This window comes from Protopterus annectens, chromosome 9.part0 (genome assembly GCF_019279795.1).
Source record: "Protopterus annectens isolate FY-2018-M chromosome 9.part0, PAN1.0, whole genome shotgun sequence".
Classification (NCBI taxonomy): domain Eukaryota; kingdom Metazoa; phylum Chordata; order Ceratodontiformes; family Protopteridae; genus Protopterus; species Protopterus annectens.
The window spans coordinates 181,714,728-181,727,647 of NC_056743.1; the positions used below are offsets into that span (position 1 = coordinate 181,714,728).

The 12,920-nt window shown below is 43.8% G+C and overlaps 1 protein-coding gene across 2 annotated transcripts in view; it reads left to right on the top strand.

The window, feature by feature from the left end:
• LOC122811120 (golgin subfamily B member 1-like) overlaps positions 1-12,920 on the top strand; it is a 2,318,314-nt gene that overhangs the window by 2,122,911 nt on the left and 182,483 nt on the right. The window lies entirely within an intron of this gene.

A 12,920-nucleotide genomic window follows, 5' to 3' on the forward strand; every position in this document is an offset into this window, starting at 1 on the left:
AAGGCCTACACACGTGCTAAGGCTGCCAGCCAGGCTAAGGCCCATCCTCCTAAAACTAGTTCCCAGAGCCTTTCTTCTGATAAACAGATCATGACCCTAGCTGCAGATCTAATCTCTCTAATCAGAGGTTCTCAGTCGCACCCAGACAGAGGTTCTCAGCCTCCTGCAGATAAAAGGCCTAGGACAGAACAGCCAGATACCCTCTCTTCAGATGAAGCCTCTAGGGATTCTGAGCACTCGGATACCCAGGAAGAATCCTTCCAGGCCTACGAGGACTCTGTTGCTGAGGAATCAATTCCTTCTGCCTCTCCTCCAGAGGATATTTCTTTCGGAGAAGTTCTCCACTCCATGAGAGAACATTTTCAGTGGCAGGGCCAGGAATTTTCTGACTCCAGGAAAAGGCTACGTACCTTCCTCAAGTTACCCCAGCACAGACCATTAGCTATTCCTCCAGTGTTGGGTGTCTTGGATGATGTATACTCCAGTGCTTCCCCTGATTCTCTCCCTCCTGCTCCTGTCAAGCCAGACAGATATTACAGGGTTCCTGAAACTCACAAGCATCTCTTTAAGGCCCACTCTGTGGATCTAGAAACTATTTCTCAGGGGCCCAAAGGAGTGGCTACTTCCTCGGTCAAAAACCCTTTGCCCGCAGACAGGGAATCAAGGTCCCTGGAGAGATGGGGCAAAAAAGTTTATACCTCTTCCACCCTTGCCATGAGGTCACTTAACTGTCTTTTTCATATGTTTCAGTACCAGGATTACTTAATGGATGATTTGCAGAAAATGATAGCCTCTCCTGAGCCTATAGATTGAAAGGCATTGCAGGATTTGGTTCATAACACTCAGCAGGTTAGCAATCATTTTCTTCAGTGTGGTTATGATGCATTGGAAGCTTCATGTAGGTCAGCTTTGACAGGGGCCGTTATACGTAGACATGCTTGGCTGAAAGAACAGCCACTGCCAGACCATGTTAAAGTAAAGCTCCTAGATGCACCTCTGGAAAAACAGAAGCTTTTTGGTGCTAATGCACAGGATGTGTTGAAGTCTATTGAAGAAAAGGCTAAATCAGTACAGACAGTCAAGGATTTCCTCCAGGTTCAGCCACCTAGATTCAGCAGGAATTGGCCTTCAAAGAATTGGTCCTTTCCAGACACTGACAAGTTTCAAAGGGGAAAAAACAGGCGTGCTCGAGGTAGAGGGCAATACCGAGGCTCTTACAGGGGCCGCCAATGGCAACCTCCAAATCAGAGAAGTGGCGCAGGGAGTTCAGCTGCACCACAGACACAATCACAATGACTTGACTTTCACCCCGCCGACCAAGGCTCAAAGAGAAGCACCTCTAGGTGGAAAATTATCCTTATTCTCAAAGAACTGGCACATTTTAACCAAGGACAAATGGATTCTGGACATAGCAGACCAAGGTTACAGGTTCCACTTCCATACCTTACCAACGAGACAAGGCATGCCAAACCTGCCACAAAATCAAAGGGCAGAGGCACTCATACAAGTTTCAAAGCTGTTACAAATAAAAGCAATAGAAAAGGTTCCTCCTCAGGAACAAGGCCAGGGATTCTATTCAAGACTGTTCCTTGTTCCAAGAAAAGAAAAGCAATGGAGACCTATACTGGATTTGTCCGCTCTAAACACTTTTCTCATTGTAAAAAAGTCAAAGTTCCGTGTAGACAGACCGAAGTTACTTTAATCACAAATATAAAAACAATTCCAACAGAATAAGCGCTTTCGTCTGCCCAATGCAGACTTCATTAGAATCATTCTACTTTGACTTTTCTCATTGTGCCAAAATTCAAAATGCTGACTTTACAGCAACTCCTTCCCATGCTGGGCAAGGGGTCTTAGCTGGTTACTCTGGACCTCAAGGAGGCATACCTGCATGTCCCAATCAGACACAGTTGCAGAAGATACCTCAGATTTCTTGCAGGATCAGAGCATTATCAATTCTCAGCATTGCCGTTTGGTAGATAACTACTGCGCCCAGAGTATTCACGAAATGCCTGGCATCAGTAGTTGCACATTGCAGGCTCCAGGGGATTCAAATATACCCTTACCTGGACGACTGCCTTATACAAGCAGACAGCAAACAAACCTTGATAAGACACTTGGATTATGTCATTCAATTACTGCAGGCTTTGGGATACACAGTCAACATTCAAAAATCAAGACTATTGCCATCCCAACAGATTATTTTTCTAGGAGCCAAATTGGACACACAATCACAAATGGCTTTCCTCACAGAGGAAAAACAAGAACATTTACCAGATTACTTCAAAAGCCTAGCAAAGCTCACTCAGCTGACCGCAAGGAAAATCCTGCAGGCCCTGGGGTTCATGGCATCTTGCATCCTTCTGGTACCTCTGGCAAGACTACACATGAGAAAGCTACAATGGTACCTAAAAAACTTATGGTCTCAACACAGCCAAAATCTAGAAGACGTAATACCACTCATTCCATGCCTGCAAAGGGAATTTTTGTGGTGGGCTCAAGCAAGTCATTTAAACAAGGGAATGTCTTTCAACAAACCTCTAGCAAGTCAAACCATTACAACAGACGCCTCAGATCATGGATGGGGGGTGCACATGGAGGGCAGATGCATTCAAGGCCTATGGACTCCCAGGGAAATGCATCTGCACATAAATCAGAAAGAGATGTTGGCAGTCATATATGCAATCGAGGCCTTCGGGAAATCCCTTCAGCAAGGTCATCTGCTAATAAGGACAGACAACACCACTGTCATGTGGTATATAAACAAGCAGGGAGGCACTCACTCTTACCCCCTCTGCAGACTAACAATGATTCTTTGGGAAAAGTCCCTGAAACTGAACATCCACTTGCAATCCCAGTTTGTTCCAGGCAAGGACAATGTTCTGGCAGACAGGCTGAGCAGAAATTTCTTGGATCCGCACGAATGGATGCTGCATCCACACATTTTCTCACAAATAACAAGTGCATGGGGAAGACCGGATAAAGATCTCTTTGCTTCTCACCTCAATCATCACCTGGAGAAGTTCTGTTCAAGGACGCACCATCCTCTAGCCTGGAGAACGGATGCCCTCTCCTTCTGCTGGAATTCCCTAACAATTTATGCATTCCCTCCTCTACCATTACTGACCAAGGTGTTACTGAAGATCAAAGCAGAACAACCAAAAGGAATTTTGATAGCTCCAGACTGGCCAAGGCAGCACTGGTATCCATTGCTACTGAGCATAACTCACACCAAACCGTGGCCCTTGCCTCAATGGCCTCTGCTTCTAACACAGCACAATTACAGGACTGTTCATCAAAACCTGCAAACATTGCAGCTGACAGCTTGGAGGGTTCCATGACTTTCACCCATACCTCTCTTTCCGAAAAAGTACAAGAAATCTTGCTGGAATCACGCAGACCTTCCACCAGAAAAACCTATTCAGCCAAGTGGAAGAGATTCATCATCTGGAATGCCAACAAGGGTCAAGATGCATCAGTAATGAACATACCACAGATATTAGAATACTTGGCAGAAATGTTTCATAGTGGCCTCTCATATTCTTCCATAAAAATTCACGCTTCAGCAATCTCAGCAAAATACAACTGTGATCCACCTGTTTTCACATCCCTTGCTGAGACAGTTTCTAAGAGGGATAAAGAATATCAAACCTCCCAGAAAACCACCAGTACCTGCATGGGACCTCAATTTTGTCTTGGAAAAATTAACTCTTCCTCCTTTTGAACCAGCAGCATCTTCAGAAATGCAATTCCTCTCCTGGAAAACGGTTTTCCTGTTGGCAGTTACCTCAGCAAGAAGAGTCTCGGAGATACAGGCCCTGATGGCAGTACCTCCCTTTCCCATTTTTCATCAGGACAGAGTTTCTCTAAGAACCAGTCCTTCATTCATGCCAAAAGTGATATCCAGGGTGTCTCTAAATTAAGCAATTCACCTGCCTACCTTCTTTCCCAACCCTCAAAATAAAGGGGAAAAGCTGCTGCACGCTTTGGACATACACAGACAATTATGCTACTACTTGGACAGAAAGTCTGACCAACTATTTGTAGCTTATGCTGCTGGAGTGCAAGGAAAGGCAATCTCCAAACAAACAATTTCAAAATGGATTGGACACTGCATCAGATTCTGTTACTCTTTCCATGGAAAAGGTGTGCCAGCCAATATTAGGCCACACTCCACCAGAGCTATAGCCACATCCACAGCCTTTCTAAGAGGAGTGGCTACAAAGGACATTCTAGAGGCTGCTACATGGAGCTCCGTGCATACATTTACCAAACACTACAACCTACCTTTATACTCCAGATCCCGAGCAGGCTTTGCTTCGGCAGTCCTGCAGGGCATTATAGCTACACCATCCCTTTCTTAGATCCTACCACCCCCAGCTTGGCTATGGTATTCAACCCATATGTCAGGACTGCAGTTGCATTCTTGAAGGACATAGTACAGTTTTGTACCTACCATAAATGTAGATGTCCGATAGATATGCAACTGCAGTCAGGTTTCCCTCCCTCCTACCCCTCTGCAATTTTCCTTTTGGGTCCATTCCCCCTTTCCTCTATTAGCTGGAGATATCTGTTATGGTGTATCTGTTTATTACTGTTGTGCATGTCTGGAATTTTTTATCCATTCACCAAATTTAGCCTTCTTTGGAGGGCACCTGGCATCTGGGGCAAGAAACACTGAAGAAGATGGCGTCGGCGGATGCCTTTATACCCCAGCCGCTCTGACGTCGGGGAGTAGGCGACATTGGCCGACGCCGGACCCGGACTTTGGAATCTGGCCGACCGAAGGGCTGCCTGAGGCAGGACAACCCATATGTCAGGACTGCAGTTGCATATCTATCGGACATCTACATTTGTGGTAGGTACAAAACTGTACTTTATAAGCACCATGGAAAACCTATCCACCAGGGGATCAGATCTCATTCTACCAGGGCTGCATCTACTTCAGCAGCCTTTCTCAGAGGCGTTCCTACCAGGGATATTCTAGAAGCTGCTACCTGGAGTTCAGTTCATACTTTCACCAAGCATTATCACCCACCAATTTTCTCTAAATCCAGAGCTGGCTTTGCTACTGCGTTTTTGCAGGGACTTATAGCTAGTCCTAATGCTGTATAATTCCATCCTCCCAACCTTAGCTTTGGGAATCTACCCAAATGTAATGACTGCAACAGTGAATATATATATTTATAGTAAGTGTACACAACATAGTACAGTTGTGTGCACTTAATATAAATGTAGATGTTCGAGTGTATTCACTGTTGCAGTCCTGGTTACCCTCCCTCCAGCCCCTTGTTTTTGTTTTACTATATCTCTTCTTTCTTTTATTATGCTTAAAAGCCTTTTAGGTGTATTTGCTTTTGTTTGGAGGTATATTTTTGTTTGTTTTATTACACACACACACACACACACACACACACATATATATATATATATATATATATATATATATATATATAATTATTTAGCTCCCCGTTTGGGGTGCACCTGGCATCTGGGGACAAGAAAAAATGATGTAATGGTGTCGGCTGCATGTTTTTACCCCTGACAACCTGACGTCATGAAAGAAGGAACCGCAACCGACACAGTACCCAAGACTTTGTTAATCAGGCTGACTGAGAGCAACCTGCCAGCAGATTACCCAAATGTAATGACTGCAATAGTGAATACACTCAAATATCTACATTTATGGTAAGTGTACACAACTGTACTTTCTTGGTGGAGATTGTGCAGAATACAGCCTGGGATACTATCAGGTCCCATGGAAGCTGTGTTCTTTGCCCTGGATAGGGCCTTTAACACATACTGTATGGAGATGTGAGGTGCAGGACAAGTATCGAGGATGTCGAAAGGGCCTTGGGGAGGCAGGGAGGTGAGGTTTGTGCTAAACCTATCTGCTAGTAGATTGGCTAAGTCAACAGGATCAATGTAAGTGATACTGTTAAGAACTGGGCTTTGCCATAGAGGTTCCTGACGTAACTGAAGAAGGCTTTGTGGTTTCCCTTTGTTTTGGAGGCTAGTTTCATTTCATAATTGGTTTTGGAGGTTTTCACTAGATGTTCTTCGTGTTTCACTGTTGCAGTCATCACATTTGGGTTATCTGCCTGCAGGTAGCCCTCAGCCGGCCTGAATACCAGAGTCTTCGGATTTCTTCGTCAGATGCTGTCACTTCTTCCATGACATCAGGTCATCAGTGGTATAAAACATGCAGCCGACGGCATTACATCAGTCTTTCTTGCCATGCCGGTGCCAGAAGCAGTTCATAAGTGCAGGTCGGCCAACTCCTGAAATTTTCGAGTTTCAGATCCTAAGTCTTCAAGAAAAGATAAGTACCCTGTTGGGGATCCTTTATTCTTGCTCTGACCAATGTCAGAAAAAATTAACAATTGTCTTGCCTGTGGAAAGCAAATTCCTCATAGAGACTTTCATTCTTACTGCGTCACCTGTTTATGCCCAGACCACAAGGTCCCTCACTGTCGGTTTTGTGCCTTGTTCAACGCCCAAACTATATGTTGTCAGGCTATTTTTGTAGCTAAATATTTTCGTTCTCGATCTCCGTACTCCGAAATGGCTTCTTTAAGCCATCCAACTACCGATCTTCTGAAAAAGCGTAAGGATAAAGACAGAGACAGACCACATAGGTCCAAAACTGCACGATGCTTCTGATAAGCTAGTCACCAGTCCACCGGTACTCAGTGAGGCACTTCTGCAGCCCCTGATACCCGCTACTACAGATTTGCAGGCCTCTACTGATACCCATTCGGAGTCCGGTATATCGCGAGATGCTTCTTTGACTATGGAACCTGCTGATGTCTCTACCTTGGATGGGTCCGGAGCCGTTGTGCAGGCACCGGCTTCTGAGGGTGTATTCAGGCCTACAGATTTTCATATTAACCCGACGGCATCGTTTTCAACTAGAAGTACCGAATTCCTCAGGCCTAAAACTCGCACTACGCCTAGAAAACCGATGACCAAATTGCATATCCAGGCCCATATGCTTCAAAAACAAATGCTTAGAATGGCTGAAGACCTTATTACCTTAATTAGGGGAAGCCAGCCTTTCCCCCTCTAAGAGACCTAGAACTGATTTTCTTTCTGATTCTTCTGATCAGGAATCTGATATCTCTGCTCCTTCTGATTACCAAGATTTGCCCTTATCTACTTACGAGGATTCCGATGCAGAGGATTCCATTCCCTCTGCTTCCCCTCCAGAAGATTTTTCTTTTGGTGAAATTTTGCATACCCTTAGGGAGCATTTTCGCTGGGAAAGCCAGGAATATTCTGAGTCCAAAAAGAGACTTGGGGAATTCTTACTCCCCCCTCAACACAGGCCTCTAGCAATCCCTCTTGTAGATGATGTTTTCTTGGAATCTAGCTTTGTCCCAGATATTTTGCCTCCAGCTCCCAGGAAACCTGATAGGTACTACAGAGTACCTGACTCTCACAGGTTCCTCTTCAAGAATCCTACTGCAGATCCAGAGACCATTTCCCAAGGACCAAAAGGCATTAAGGCTACTACTGCCAAAAATCCTACCCCTAATTTGCTTGTTGAGGCTGAGTGTTTTTTTTCAATTTGAAATTTGTTCCTTTTTACTTTTGGACAACAGTTTCTTCCTTTTGTTGTAAAGCCTTTTGATTAGAGGATGTCCACCAAACAGGTTTGTGTTTCCTTGAGGAGCAGGTTTTAGTTTTGTTGGGTATGGCTGAGTCTGTGCAGTTGTACAGGTGCTTGTATACTGCATTGGTGTACTGTTCAGCATAGCTGTCCGCATCGTCCGAGGGAGGTACTGGTGTGAAGCTACAGATACCCTACCTTAGGAGGTTGTAGTCAGCTTTTGAGAAGTTTTTAGCTTGATTATGGCTGGGGGGTGGTGGGTTGGGTAGGATAGAAACTTCGAATGAGGCAGTCCGATGATCTGATCTTACCAGGGAAGAACATACTATGGGAGTGGTGCAGCGGTCACCAGTGTTAGTAAGAACCAAAGTCCAGAATGTTATATCCCCTTGTGGGGAATGAGACGAGCTGGTCAAGTGCATTAGAATTGATGAAGTCAAGGAATCATTGAGTGAGTACATTAGTGCAGGAATAGTTCACCCAATCTGTGGTGGGGTAGTTGAAGTCACCAAGGATCAGGTTGTTAGAGAGTACCTTGATGGAGCCATGCAGATCCGGGTAAGAGGAGTGGGTGTCCTGAGTCATTGAGGGTGGTCTGTAGCTGGCTATAACTTGGATGGGTGTCTTGCCAACTGTCAGTTGCACCTGGGCTAGTTCCAGTACGCCATGCTGACAAACCAGTCTGGAGGTGTGCCTGTCCTTAATGAAGATGTAGTCTACCACCCTTGGTCTTCATGACCTCATTTTAGGGTCAGAGTGTGTGGAATGAGGTATAGCCTGGTAAGGCAGGGGTGCTCGCCATAGCCCTGAATCAGGTTTCCGTGACCACACAGACATTGGTATCTTCCAGTTCAGGGAGAACCTCCAGTGAGTGCATTTTCATGTTAAGGCTCCTAGAGTTTAGCAGCATGACCTTCAGTTTGTTTTTTGACATATCTTTTGTGTTGAAAGATTTGTCTTTGGGACATTGCCTAAAAAAGGCACAATGGGGGAGGCGAGAGCCTTGACCAGGATCTGGAATCCTAGTGGTGACAGGTAGAGACCATCTCTAGCAAAGCACCGAGGCCTGTCAACCGTGTCATCCCAGGCAGACGGATACTGGATCCCCTTGGAATGACACCAGAAACTAAGCAAGTTGTTGAAGTCAATTATTTTTTTTTTTGGTATTTTGGTAACATTCTTGGTGAAGGTAGGATGCTGCTTTAGGGCTAGGGTCATACCTGCCTGGGGCACATACTCGGAGCTCAATCATGTGTTGCTTTATATAGTCCAGGGAGGTACTTCTCAAGTCATTCACACCAACATGGACAATTACAGAATCATACTTGTACTTGTTGTGGAGAGACTTAAGTGTGTGTGTAATGTGGCGGATTCTGGCACCAGACAAGACAACTGACAGTGACCTTCTCCTTGCCAAGTCTGCTGAGGGGGCATTGGTGTGCCTTACAACTGAATCGTCAGTGATTAGTATGTTTGGTTTATTTTTATGCCTTATGGGCTGTGATGGTTTATTGTTTTGCCTTATGGGTTGTGTTTGTGAGATTGGTGTGTTGTCTGCTATGATGTTTGGTGGTATGTGTGGAATGTTTGTGTGTGTATTGGAGGTCTCTGCTGTTTAGGTAAGTTTTTTTTATTGAGGACCTCTGCAAAGGTTGGTGTGTGTTGTGCTTGGCTATGTGATCTGAGTGGTGTGATGTTTGTGCTGGCAATCTCCTCTTTGTCAGGAATACTGACTCTGGCACAAAATGGCATATATTCCAGGTTACTGATGTAGATGCATTTCTTGCAAGTAGTAGAATTATGTGCTAGAGGAAGAGGGCTGTCAGTAAACATGAGGCTAGGCTTGCCACCCCTCCGTTTTTTTTCCGGACTATCAGGAAATCAAACTGATTCTCCGGTAGTCCGGAAAACACTGTACAAACTCCGGTATTCTGTTTCAAAAAGGAAACAGACTATCGGAGTTTGTAAATCGGCTGATTTACTATGCTTTTTTTACAGAAAAGCATAGTAAATCAGCCAAAAGCAGGCGGCGGGAACGAAAAAAATAGGGCGTTCCCGTTGAGTGATGCTGTCGTGACATCACAAAATAGGAGGTATGTTGGCGGGAGAGGGGGTTGGGGTGGGCGGGGTTACTGGTGATGCGAGGGGCGTGGCTTTGCTCCGGTTTTAGCCGTGAAGGAAGGTGGCAACCCTACATGAGGCAGCTGCTACAATGTCTCAGTATGCCCATGTTAACCAGACTGGCAGAAGAACCTGATGGGAATTGTCCATACATAGTGTTCTGAATACTTGAGCGGACTTATGGATTGAAGGTTTTGATAAGGGTATTTGATAAGGGTTTGTCCACAAGTGTGTAGACCACAAAAACCTGAATGTAACGTAACTGGCCTGAAGCACAAGTGCTAAAACCAAAACTACGATACTTATTCGAGTAACAGATACATTTAATCAGGCTACTAACAAGCAGTAATAAATGCAGCAGAATAAAAGCACTTGAACACTTAAGAGCAAAAATAAGATAAAACAGGAAGAACACAATTACAGTAAAGGCAGCTGAAAAAAGTGTAAATTTTATTGAGTGGAGCGGGAGGAAAGGGAAGATAGCTCAAGATTAAGAAGCTAAGGTGGTTGGCCTTCCCAAATGTTCTCTCTCTCTACTCAGTAGACTGAGCTTATGAGATGGGACAGGGAGAAGTGTCCAGAATCAAAGAAACAAGGGGGGTAGTCCTTCCCAGATGATCTCACTGTACTCAATTGAGTGAGCAAATGAGAACTGAATGGGAGGAGTGACCAAAATCAGTTTTACAGCAGGCTACTGCAATAGTGAGGAATATGAAATGTTTAATTTGCACAACTGTACTTTTGTTTTCTGGTGCTCCCACAGTTGGAGTCTTGATCCTGATGCATGTCTGAATAATTACCATGTTTGATGCCTGGATTCAACTCTGAGTGTCCCTCTGTCCAACAAATTACTAACTAAAACCCACAGGCATTGCCTTTACCATTTTGAGTAGGGACATAGTGACAGGTAGGAGACCTTGAAGTTCATCAGGACAAACGTGGACTAGGCTGACGTCCTCCCATCTGTTTCCACCACTTGGTTTAACTTATCTTACATGTGTTTTCTCCTAGGCAGAATTGGTGCGAGTGATGTTATCTTCCCTTACAAGAAAATGATGGAGGTCTCACAATTGCTAATTATTGTCTTCCTAATATGTCATGCAGTTCTGTGTTCTCTTTGCTTCTTTGATCCAGAATTCCCTGCAGAAATTAGTACCTGTGATAAGCACATAACTTGGCAGAGGCACTGTAAAATAAGTAGTCACTATCCCCCCTTCCACAAATAACTCAGTACAAAACATGTAATTTTACAGTAAAAGCTTGTTTTCAATGCATATGATTAATTGATTGATTTCTGTCATAGGTTAGTATTAGGCTAACTGCTCTTGTGGACTATTTTAAGCCCAGCCTAGTTTACTAGGAACTGAGTAGTGTATAACTTTTTTTTGGTAATGCAGAGCAACTTCCTCAGTACATAAAGGAGGAAAATTGCCAAAGGTAGCAGAGCAATATCTACTTTGATACAAAAAGGAGTGCACAGAATGTCAGTGTGAAAAAGACCACTTACTGCAAGCAAGGAGAATTAGTATTAACAGTACAGTGTGATAACCATGTAGTGAAAAAGCTTATGTTGTAACTATAAAAAATTAAATACTGATGGTAAAAGACTTTAAAGTTAAGCAGTAGTTAACTGCTCTGTTGTAGACATATGGAGCATGATGGATTAGAACTTTTAGCTACTAACAAGCTTTTTTTCTGTAGTTGCTAGTTTGAATCCATCAGTCTCTGTTTTCCTACTGTATGATTTTGAGTAAGTCCTTTATCCATGCAGTGTGCCTGGGTCCCTCTTAAACCTGGATGTAGTAAGTTTATACGGGTCTGTGGTTAATTGTCGAAGACGATGTCCATCGAATGGCTTTTAAGCGAAAACTGACCATCGGATGTGCTTTTTGTTTTATGGACTGATCATCGTAAATCCATTCATCGAATACTCATAGTTGGCCATCTTCAGTACAGGATAGCAAACCTGCCATTTCCCCACTGTAGTGCAATCTTGGAGTTGGTGTATATAATTAGTGAGGTTGTGGAGGGCTGCCACCCCCCCCATATAACCAATGTCTGGTGTTGACTCTAATGTTTGTGTTGTGCTACTTCCTTGTAGATGGCCAGCTATGTGTATTTGATGAATGGATTTACAGTGATGAGCCTATACGATAAAAAGCACATTTGATGGTTAGTATTGGCTTAAAAGTTGTTTGGATATTGTCTTCGACAATTAACCATAGACCCAGTTTATAGACAGTATAAAAATCTCCTTAATGATAGGGAAAACAGGTAGATCCAGTAGCTGTGAATGTTTGCAGACTGTATTGGACCTACATTGTTTTTCCGTTAACAGCTGAACGGGTATTATCAAGAGCTAATATTTGTCGTTGCTGAATGTATGTTTTCTCTGGAACATAAATGCAGAAGTAGCAGTGAGAAAGTTTCAAAATGCTATGCTGCACAATGTTTATGTGTGGCAGCCGTTGTGTTTTTCCTGTCTTGATACATTTTTTTCGCATTCCTGGCTATGTGTGGTATTAATTTTGCTGCTTAGTAAACTAGGAACTGTCAGGTATATAACCTTTTTTGCAACCATAAATTTGTAGCCAGTATTGGAAACCAATTGTTTGTCATTGAGTAAAATGGTCAGTGATCCAAGTCTCAAAAAAGCAAGAATCTGTCAGTGTGCCAGGGTGACAGTAAATATTGGTGTATTTTAAGCATAAGGTGTCTAGTCAGAATTCACAGATAGTAATATATACATTGCAAAGGGGCAGTGGGCTGATGAAAGGATGTAAAATGGCTTACATGCATCTCATGAACTATGAAGAAGAGAGGCAAGCACGGTATGTTACAGTATACCATGAGAGAATGTGGTGCATAGGTGTTAAGCATAACACTGTAATGCTCTTCACAGATAGCATGGAGGTGTGCCATGTGAGAGAATGGCAGAGGTGGAAGCAGTGTAGGAACTGAATGATGTCCTTATATTCATCTTTTGCTGTATTCATTACATGAAGGAGCTCCCTGCTTTAGGCGACCTGACATTGGCCAGTGTACAAAAGCGTTTTACTACTGTAGGGTGCATGGTATGTTGCACCTAGACTGCGATCGGACGTCAGCCATAAAAGTGACATATGCCTGCACCATTCTCAAAACTTCTCTGCGCCAGATCAGAATGCCAGATTCCAACGTACAGTCT